The following is a 9582-nucleotide window of genomic DNA, read 5'->3' as shown; positions in this document are numbered from 1 at the left end:
GCTCCAGCCGGGGAACCTCCCGGGAACCCGCCAGCCGGATGTGCCAGACCGCACCCTGCAGCCCCCACCGCCCAGCAGAGGCGACGAGCTATGGGTGTCACCAGGTGTGTGACTGCACCGGCTCCACCCCTCCCGCCATTGCTCGCTGCACAGATGTACAGTATTAATGATATTTGCGGTTGCCTTTCCGTGCCCAGTCTTGATTGTCTCCCTCGGAGACAATGGGGCATTAATTATGTCTAGGTCGAGGTCTCTGTCAGTGGTAGCACCGAGGCTGGCTGGCATTAGAGCGTTAGTTTAATTTGACTGAGGCCAGCCTGGCGCGGAGCTGTGCTTTCCTTCAGCTCACAGGCTGGATGACGGGTACAGAGCTGGAGATCTTGTCTCAGCTCCAGCTAGAAGGAATCCGCTCTGCTGGCCCGCAGTATGGTTCGGCGGCTGAAGGTGCTTGCTTCCCCAGCACCAGCATGGTGGAAGGAGAGAACCAACTCCCACAATTATTCCTTGATCTCCACACGGCTGCCCTTCCAAATAAAAAAAATAAATAAAAGGGTCCCAGGACAGCCAGGATTATGACACAGAGAAACCCTGTCTGGGGTAGGAGTGGGGTGGTGGTGGCCGACTGGACCAAAAAAGTAAAAGAAAGTCAGCTTTTATCACTCAAGACCCTTCTGAGGACAAGTGGAGCAAAGGGGTCAAAGCAAAGGAGTGACACAGTGTTGTCACTCGGCAAGGGTTATGGGCATAAAGTGTAATAAAATTCTTAGCATCTTCATCAGGGTTAGATCTAAGGAAGCGCTGTAGCTCCTATAGTGTCTGCTGCGGGGTCACACGGTTGTATCCCTCTTGCCTAGTTTCTGCAGCTTCTCACCCTGTGGCTGCGGAGCAATCTTGACTTGACAGGTTACATTCTTCACTTTTTCACTAAAGAATGCTACGGAGAGCGGCTTCCATTGTCAGAGTCACACTGGGAACCGCAGTCATTTTTCTTCTGAAGTTCTCTTAACACAGCAGTTTCTGAGATGGCTCAGTCGGTAAAGCACTGGGATTCAGTCTTAAACAATAAACAAGCAAATGGGGAACAGTTGAGGAAGACACCCAACATCAGTTTCTGGCCTCCACACACACGTGCATGTGTGTACAAACAGAGACGTGTGCATATCATAATATACACAGTGGAGTTTTCGGTCAATGTGTCTAGGACTGCTGCCTTCTCTAGTCCTGCTTAGCGATGCATGAGAACTAGGAGGAATATAGGAAGAGCTGTGAGCCCCTCTAAAAGCCTGTTTTCCTTGGGTATTAAGACCCTGCGCTGGGGGTTGAGCCTGGAAGGGACAGCTCAAGGAATTCACTAGGAGCCCACCCTGACACACGTGTATGAACTCCTAATGCTCCCATCTGCCGGAACCCTGGAGGTCGGAGGACTTGTTTCTATTACTGAAAGGAAAGGGAGTGAACAGAGCTGGCAATGTGGACCATTGCTTCCTAACAGTAGGACAGGGATTCAGATCAGAGGATCTGGCTTAGACAGGAGCCGTGCAGGTGGCAATGGGGAGAAATGGCAGGATTGTGGATGTGCTCCAAAGGCAAAGCCAGCAATAGTCACTCATGAGAGCCATGGGAACTTGGAGTAGTGGGGAACACACTTCTGGGACCTCCGCAGGTGAGTTGGAGGGTGGTGTGGTGTCAGCTGAATCCATGGGCTCAGCTGAGATGGCCCAGAGAGAGTAGGCAGAATAAAACACACAGGTCAAAAGTCAGAAGCCAGATCTGTGTGCCTGCCTTCACGGCATAGGAAAAGTTGCTGCTGTATTGTGAACAAGGCCAAGAGCAAGAGACTAAGAGAGCAGGAACAGAATCTTCTACATCCTCCCTCCTCCCCATTGTGTGTGACAAGGCGACAGGCACTGTGTGTAAGGAATGTTTGCTATGAATGAGCTTGGCACAGACTCCCATTTCCGAGGCACCCTACCTTGCTTGCCTCATCTCTGTGGTTTGTGTTACAGGCAGAGAGAAAACGATCGCTCCATCCTTTGAAACGGGGCTAAGGTTGATAAGCGTTTTCTGTCCCACAAAACTCAGGAGAGCCTGTTAGCTGATGCCTCCGGTCCTAAGTGGCTCGGCTCCTGCAGCAAAGTTTCCAGACACACGATCTCATTTCCGATTTTCACATCCGATGTGCAAGCAGTCGATACACTGAAAGCATCCTTGATGGGTCTGCTGGAGGAATGAAAAGGCTTGTGGCTGTTCCCAGAGATGGTCTGCCACTCTATCAACTAGATGGACACCTAATCTGTGATCCAGAGATTCCACTCCTGGGCATATACTGAAAAGGAATGCCCAACTCCATCTCACCCCCCTCCAAAAAAAAAAAAGAAAGAAAGAAAGAAAGAAAGAAAGAAAAGAGGGTAGGGAAATGGTTCTGTGAATAAAATGTCTGTTGCCCGGGTATGAGGATTGTTGCTCAGATCCACTCGAGGGGGTGTGGCCTTTGCTGTAACTCCAGCAGAAGACTGAGACAGAAGATCACTGGAGCAAACTGGCAGGCTGGATTAGGCAAGCTCTGGGTTCAACTGGGAGTCCCTGCCTTATGAATACAGTGGAAAGCGATTGAGGAAGACTTTGACGTCCCTGGGCCATTCCAGACACATGAACAAATGTGCAGGTACACCCATAGATAACATACAAGCAAACAAGTAAGTGCGCGCGCACACACACACACACACACGCACACACACTTTCTTTTTTTCATTTTCACACACACATACTTTCTAAAATATTTTACTTAATTTTATTTTTTGGGTTTTTTGAGACAGGATTTCTCTGTGTAACAGCCCTGGCTGTCCTGGTACTCACTCTGTAGATCAGGCCTATCTCTCTGTCTTCCTGAGTGCCACCTGGCCACTCTTTCTTTCTTTCTTTCTTTCTTTTTTTAAAGAGACTTGTCCAAGAGTTCTCTGGACATGTTTGCTCATTCATATTATCTCTGAGTTGGAAGTGTCTCACATGTCCATCAGTTGAGTGGCTAATAAGAGCATTTTAAACATCTGCTGACCTATCTTAGTTCTTTGAACTAACAGAACCAAGGCTTTTCTTTCTTTTCTTCTCCTATTTCCTGCCCTGCACACATACTTTCTCTTTTTTGTTAAGACAGGGTCTCTAGCCCAGGCTGGCTTTGAACCCTCCAAGTGGCCGATGATGGCCTTGAACTTTTGATCCTCCTGCTTCCACCTCTCCACTACTGGGATTACAGGTGTGTACTACCACAGCTGATTTACGATGTTCTGGGGATGGAACTCAGGGCTTCGTACATGCTAAGCAAACACTACCAAGGGAGCTACATGCCCAGCCCCCAGGTTAATTTTTTTTATCCAGTAAGGAATGAACAAAAAGCACCTGTCTTTATTACAAGGCATACTCTTTGCCTTTTGCTAGTCTCCTTTCTTTCTCTAGCCTGCAATGCAAACACAATGGCTGGAGTTGTGGCAGCCCTTATGGACAAGGAGGTAACTCTGAAGGTGGCAGCTGTGAGTGGCATGTTGACTCCAGAAGATTAGAGGTCTAGCATGAGTTTTACAGGCGCAGGACTAGTCTATGCAATGATGTGGCCCCAGCTCTTATCATGGCATCTGGTGCTGGTGGAGATTAAAGGTTCTCCGGCTGTGGAAGAGATGGGGAGGCAGGAACCATCTGCTGATGTTGGTGAGAGAGATGGGCTCCCAAGAGGTCACACTGAGGCTGGAAGCCGAGAGGCCGGGAGCTGAACTCTATGGGTCAATACCACCCTCCCAACCCCCACCCCTCACCCCCAACTACCTACCTGCGCTGCTGATTCAATCCAGGATCTACCATCCACTCTAGATGAAGCTCCTGAAACGAACTCGTTTCCCTGGTAACGTATTTTGTATCTACTTCTGGTTGAATCAACCATTTCCCCACCAGGAGCCACAAGTGACCCAGAGATTTAACATTTATTTATTTTGGTGTTCCTGTGTGTGTACATCCCATATGTGCAGCGGTGTGAAGCGCAGGGGTTAACTTTAACAAGTTGATTCCATACTGTGGGACCTGGGAATCGAACTCAGGCTGTCGGGCTTGTCAGCAACACCTTGAATTTACATCACCTGCCCTGTTATCCAGTAGTTTCTTAAAGGCATCGCTTTCAATGTTGGTGGGGAGATGAGTCCTGTAGAACTGGGATGATTTTTAAATGTTTTCATTATAAAAATTGGATTTGGCAGATAGGCGTGGTGGTACACGCCTTTAATCCCAGCTCTCAGGAGGCAGAGGCAGGCAGATTCAGCCTGGTCTACAGAGTGAGTTCCGGGGGACAGCCAGAGCAACAGAGAGAAACCCTGTCTTGAAAAAACAAACAAACAAAAATTGAACTTGGCCTTTATAGATAATTTGAAAGCAAATGTTACTAAGATAACTAGAATCAGCTACAACCCTTCGATATTTTGGTATATTTCCTTTTTATAATTAGGTTTGCTCTTGGGATCATTCAATTTGGACTTCCCATCTACCAGCATCATGCCGGTAAGTATTTCCTTGAGTTTCAAAAATGATTTTAAAATGGTTTAAAATAATGATCTAAAACTTTACCCCATGCAATTACTTAGCTAATTGGTGAATCAAGGCTTCTTGCAAACTTTCTCTTGTACAATTAACCATTCAGCAAATGCTTTATTGCATCCATGTTGGTTTCAAGTTCCAGAAGAGGGCGGTGGGCCAGAGAGCATGAACATGCAGAGACTTAGGAAATGACAGCCCCACTGTGGGAGGCTTGCAGGGCCCACCCCTCCCACATCCTCCATGTGCGCCTCACCACATCCCTCATAGCACTGACTGAGGTATTGAAGAGGCTTTCCTGTGCGTGTTCTACAGGCAGAAAGCAAAAAACAGCAGCAACATGGCGTCTGCATCACAGGGTTGGGTGACCCCGACTATCTGCTCCTCAGGGGAAATTGCCCAAGTTCATTGTATTCTTTTACTGAGCTATTAGCATGGCTCAATTGACTATAACAACACACTGCATTTGCTGGAAAGTTTCCCTCTGTGGATTCCCTGTTGAAATCATTTTTTCCCTTCCCTTCCCTTCTCCCACCCCCTCTCCTCTTCCTTCCTTCCTTCCTTCCTTCCTTCCTTCCTTCCTTCCTGAGACAGAATTTCTCTGTGTAGCCCTGGCTGTCCTGGAACTCACTTTGTAGCTCAGGCTGACCTTGAACTCAGAGATCTGCCTACCTCTGCCTCTGCTGGGATTAAAGGTATGTGCTCACCATCACCTGGCTGTGATGCTCATATTTTTAAAAAGATTTATTTTATTGTATGTGTATGCATCTTAGTCAATGTTCTATTTGCTGGCAAGAGACATCATGATCACACAAATCTCATAAATGAAAATATTTAATTGGGGCTGTTTACAGATTCAGAGAGGATAACTAGCAACTAGCTGACCTTGCTTTTTGGCTGGATATGCTGCAAAGGACATGTCTCTTCCCTTGTCCCAGAACCAAAAGGAAGCTCATACTCCAGTCCCTGCCCCTTCCTTCCTGCATCTTCTCTATCCAGATTGCTGGCTTCTCTATGGGCAATTCCAGTTGGTGTAACTTTATTGGGCGGTCTCGGGAGTGTCAGAGCTTGATCAAAATCTCCCACAACAAAGTATGTGTGCGTTTCTGAGTATATATGTGCAACATGTGCATGCAGTGCCTGTGGAGGCCAGAAGAGGGCATCAAATACCCTAGAGCTGGAGTTACAGTTATGAGCTGTCATGTGGTGCTAGGAACCCCTCTTTGGTCCTCTGCAAGAGCAACAAGTGCTCTTATCTGCTGAGCCATCTCTCCAGGTTCAGCAATCTCCATTTTAAAAAAGTTCCCCTATCTTTTTCTGTTTTTCACAGACTCACTATATAGCCCAGGCTGGCCTTAAACTTGCAGTCCTCCCGCCAAGATTACGAGTCTGCATCATTATGTCCAGCTTTACTTTCTTTTTTGATGATTTGCAATTTTTATGCTACTGCTCTTGTCCCTTTCCATTTGACTTTGAATTTTTATTGCACTTATTTGTTTCTGTGAGCATTTGCATCCTCTCTATCTGTGTAGGACAGAGGACAACTTGAAGGAGTCAGTTTTTTCCTTCTGTCCTGTGAGTACCAGGAATTGAACTCAGGTCACCAGGCTTAGTGGCAAGCACCCTTACCCATTGAGGCAACCTATTGACATGTTAGCACCCCAATTTTTGTTTTATGTTTCGTTGGAACTCACTTGTGCCATTTAGACTGGCCTCAAACTCAAGGCAATCCTCCTGCCTCTGGCTCTAGAGTGCTGGAATTACAAGTGTGAATTGTCACAACTCACTCTTTAAATTATTTTTTTCCAGTGACTTTAAAGAATTGTGCTGGAAAGATGGCTGAGCAGGTCAAGGACCTTGCTACACAAGCCAGAGTGAGTTGGATTCCCAGAATCCATGTAAAAAGCTGGATGATGTAATGCCCATTTGTTGCCCAGAACTCCCTCAGTGAGATGGGCAGCAGAGACAGGAGAACCCACTTGGAGCAAAGATGACCCAGCCACAGCAAGATGGCAGTCAAGAGCTGACTCCTGACCTCTACAGGTGCACTGTGTGCCGTGGTAGGCCCATGTGTGTGCATGCACACACAAATTAGGAAAGAACCTATTTCTCCTGATGCTTCATATAAATACAACTATATATGAGTGTGTATGTATACATATATTTCCAGGTTGTTTATTCTCTTTCTTTTTTTCAGACAGGGTCTTGCTATATAGTTCTGGCTGGCCTCGAACTTACAGAGGTCCACCTGCCTTTCCCACCATACCTAGCCAGGTTGAAGCTTATATTTAGTTATCTGTTAATAGAAACTGTTTAGATATGTCTAGTTTATTCTCTAGAAGGGAATGTCAGGGTATTCATATTTCCAGACACTTTCAGGAAAGTTTTTACAGCAAGGCATGACAGTGCACATCTCAGTGCTTATGAGATAGAGGCAGGAGGATCAGAAGTTCAAGGTCATCCTTGGTTCCATACTGTGTTCACAGCCAGCCTCAGATACATGGGACACTGTCCAAAAGCAAGTAAACAGAAGACAAGTGAACTGTTGTAATAGATTGCGCTGACTCTGAGGCTCAGATGGGAGGACCCGATCCTGTGTCATTTAGCTTCACATGACAGAATGGAATTTTACCTGCTCTCTGTGATCCCAAACACCTGAAAAAGATATATTTCTACCCAAGCCTCAAAATTATCCAGGACTCTTTTTTTTCTGAGACAGGGTTTCTCTGTGTAACAGCCCTAGCTGTCCTAGAACTAGCTCTGCAGACCAGACTGATTTCGAACTCACAGAGATCCGCCTGCCTCTGCCTCCCGAGTGCTGGGATTAAAAGTGTGTGCCACCACCACCCGGCCCAGGACTCTTTTTTAAAGATAAAAATTTAATAGTTACTGACCACCCACCTTTTAATTAAGACATTATTTTTTTTCTAGAAACTCCCAGAAACAGTTAATAGAGTCTCAAAAGCATCTGATACAGAAGGTACCATTATTATCTCTGTTAAAATGAGGACACACTAGGATTTAAAATATATGAGATTTAGGGCCAGGGAGACTGCACATCAGATAAAAGTGCCTGCTGCCGAGCCTGATAATCAAAGTTTGAGCTCTGGAGCCCGCGTGGTGGAAGGAGAGAACTAACTCTTGCAGGTTGTCCGGACCCCAAACGTGCTGTGGGGTGAAGGAGACCACATACATATGTGTTGAAAATATGAGATTTGCTCAGGTTGAGCCAATAGGTAATGATACCAGCCATTTTTTATATTTACTTATTTACCTATTTATCGTGTTATTTGTTTTTGGTGCTGCAAATGGAATCCAGGGCATTGTGCATGCTCAGTCATTGAGCTGCACCCCAGTCCTAAAGACCTTTAAGATTTTTTTGTTTTATTTTGTTTTTATTTTCAAGATAGGGTTTCTTTGAGTAGACTTGGCTGTCCAGAACCTAGCTCTATACACCATGCTGGTCTTGAACTCACATGTGTGCAATGCCCTCACAGTCCAGAAGAGGGTGATGGATCCTCTGAAATCAGAGTTACACACGATTATGAACTGCTGTGTGGGTGCTAGGCACCCATCCCAGGTCCTCTGCAAGAGCAGTAAGTGTTCTTAACCGCTCAGCCTTCTCTCCAGCCACCACACCACAACGGGAACATTTTGATAGAATATGTTTAGTAACTTTTTTGGCAGTGTAAGAAGACAAGACTTCCCAGCTTCCTGAGTGTCCTGGGCAGCAGGCAGGGCTGGTACTGGAAGGTTGGAAGGTTAGCACAGGGCATAACAGCCCAGCCGTATTTATCGTGCCTTTGTATTATGGTCAAACAAGCTTAGGGGAGCTAAACAAGGGCTCTGTGGTTTTGTTTCTTAAGAGAGAGTAACCTGAGAGTGGAGGGCATTTCTAGAAAGCAACGCTGAGACTTCTTTCTTGGGCTTCCTGGAGAAGGCAGGGCACTGTTCTCAGGGCCACTCTGTTGTGGAGCATTACTTTGTGTAAAGGCGGGTTACATTCATTTCTGAGCTTCTGTTAATGATGCAAAGATGTGTTACATTTGTTTGATTTAAATAAAATTAATCTGGGGTCAGGAGACTGAGTCAGCAACTAGCAGACAGGAACTGGTAGGAAGGCTACACAGAGAAAGCCTGTCTTGAAAAACTAAAAACAAAACCAAAACACAAACCAAAACCCAGAAAAAAAATCAAACAAACAAGAAAACAAAACAAAAAAAAACCCAAAACACCCAAACAAACAAACAAACAAAAACCCCACAAAACCAACAGCAGAACTCGGGCTGATGTGCCAGACATAATCTTTGTCTAAATAAAGCTAAATTTTATTCTGTAGCAAAACGAATGATGATGGTGATGATGATGATGGTGATGATGATGATGAAAGAGAATGGGACTTGGGAATTGTGGTGATCTGACAGAAATGTCCCCATAGGCCCAGATGTTTGAACACCTGGTCCCCAGTTGGGTGCTGTTTGGAGAGGTTCTGGAACCTTCAGGAGGTGGAGGCTTCCTGGAGGAAGGATTTTATTCCTTTGCCCACTTCCGGTTTGCTCTCTCTGCTTCCTGATGTGATGACTCAGCTTCCTGTTCCTGCTGCCATGCCTCCCTGCCATGATGGATTCTTACCCCTCTGGAGCCATATGTTGCTCTTGGCCACAGTGTTTTAGCACAGTAACTGAAAGGGGTGTGGCTCTGCGGTAGAACATTCGGGGCTAGTGAGATGGCAGGTAAGGGCACCTGCTGCTAAGTCTGTCAACCCAAGCTTGATGCCAGGCACCCACATACATTGTGGAAGGAGAGAACTGACCCCCAAAAGTCCTCTGGACATGCGGGGCACACACACACACACACATTCACACAATATAAAACCTTAGTTCCTCAGTCACACTAGCCATGTTTAGAGTGCTCAGTAACCACGTGTGGATGGCTAGGCAGAACTGATATGGAACATTCTACTAGGCAGCTGCTGAAGTATTAGCTGAACACAAGACTCAAGCTCCAAAG

Source organism: Microtus oregoni, unplaced genomic scaffold (assembly GCF_018167655.1).
Source record: "Microtus oregoni isolate MIOR12 unplaced genomic scaffold, Mior012 000005F_ref0000423, whole genome shotgun sequence".
NCBI classification, from domain to species: domain Eukaryota; kingdom Metazoa; phylum Chordata; class Mammalia; order Rodentia; family Cricetidae; genus Microtus; species Microtus oregoni.
This window is presented reverse-complemented; position numbering follows the sequence as displayed.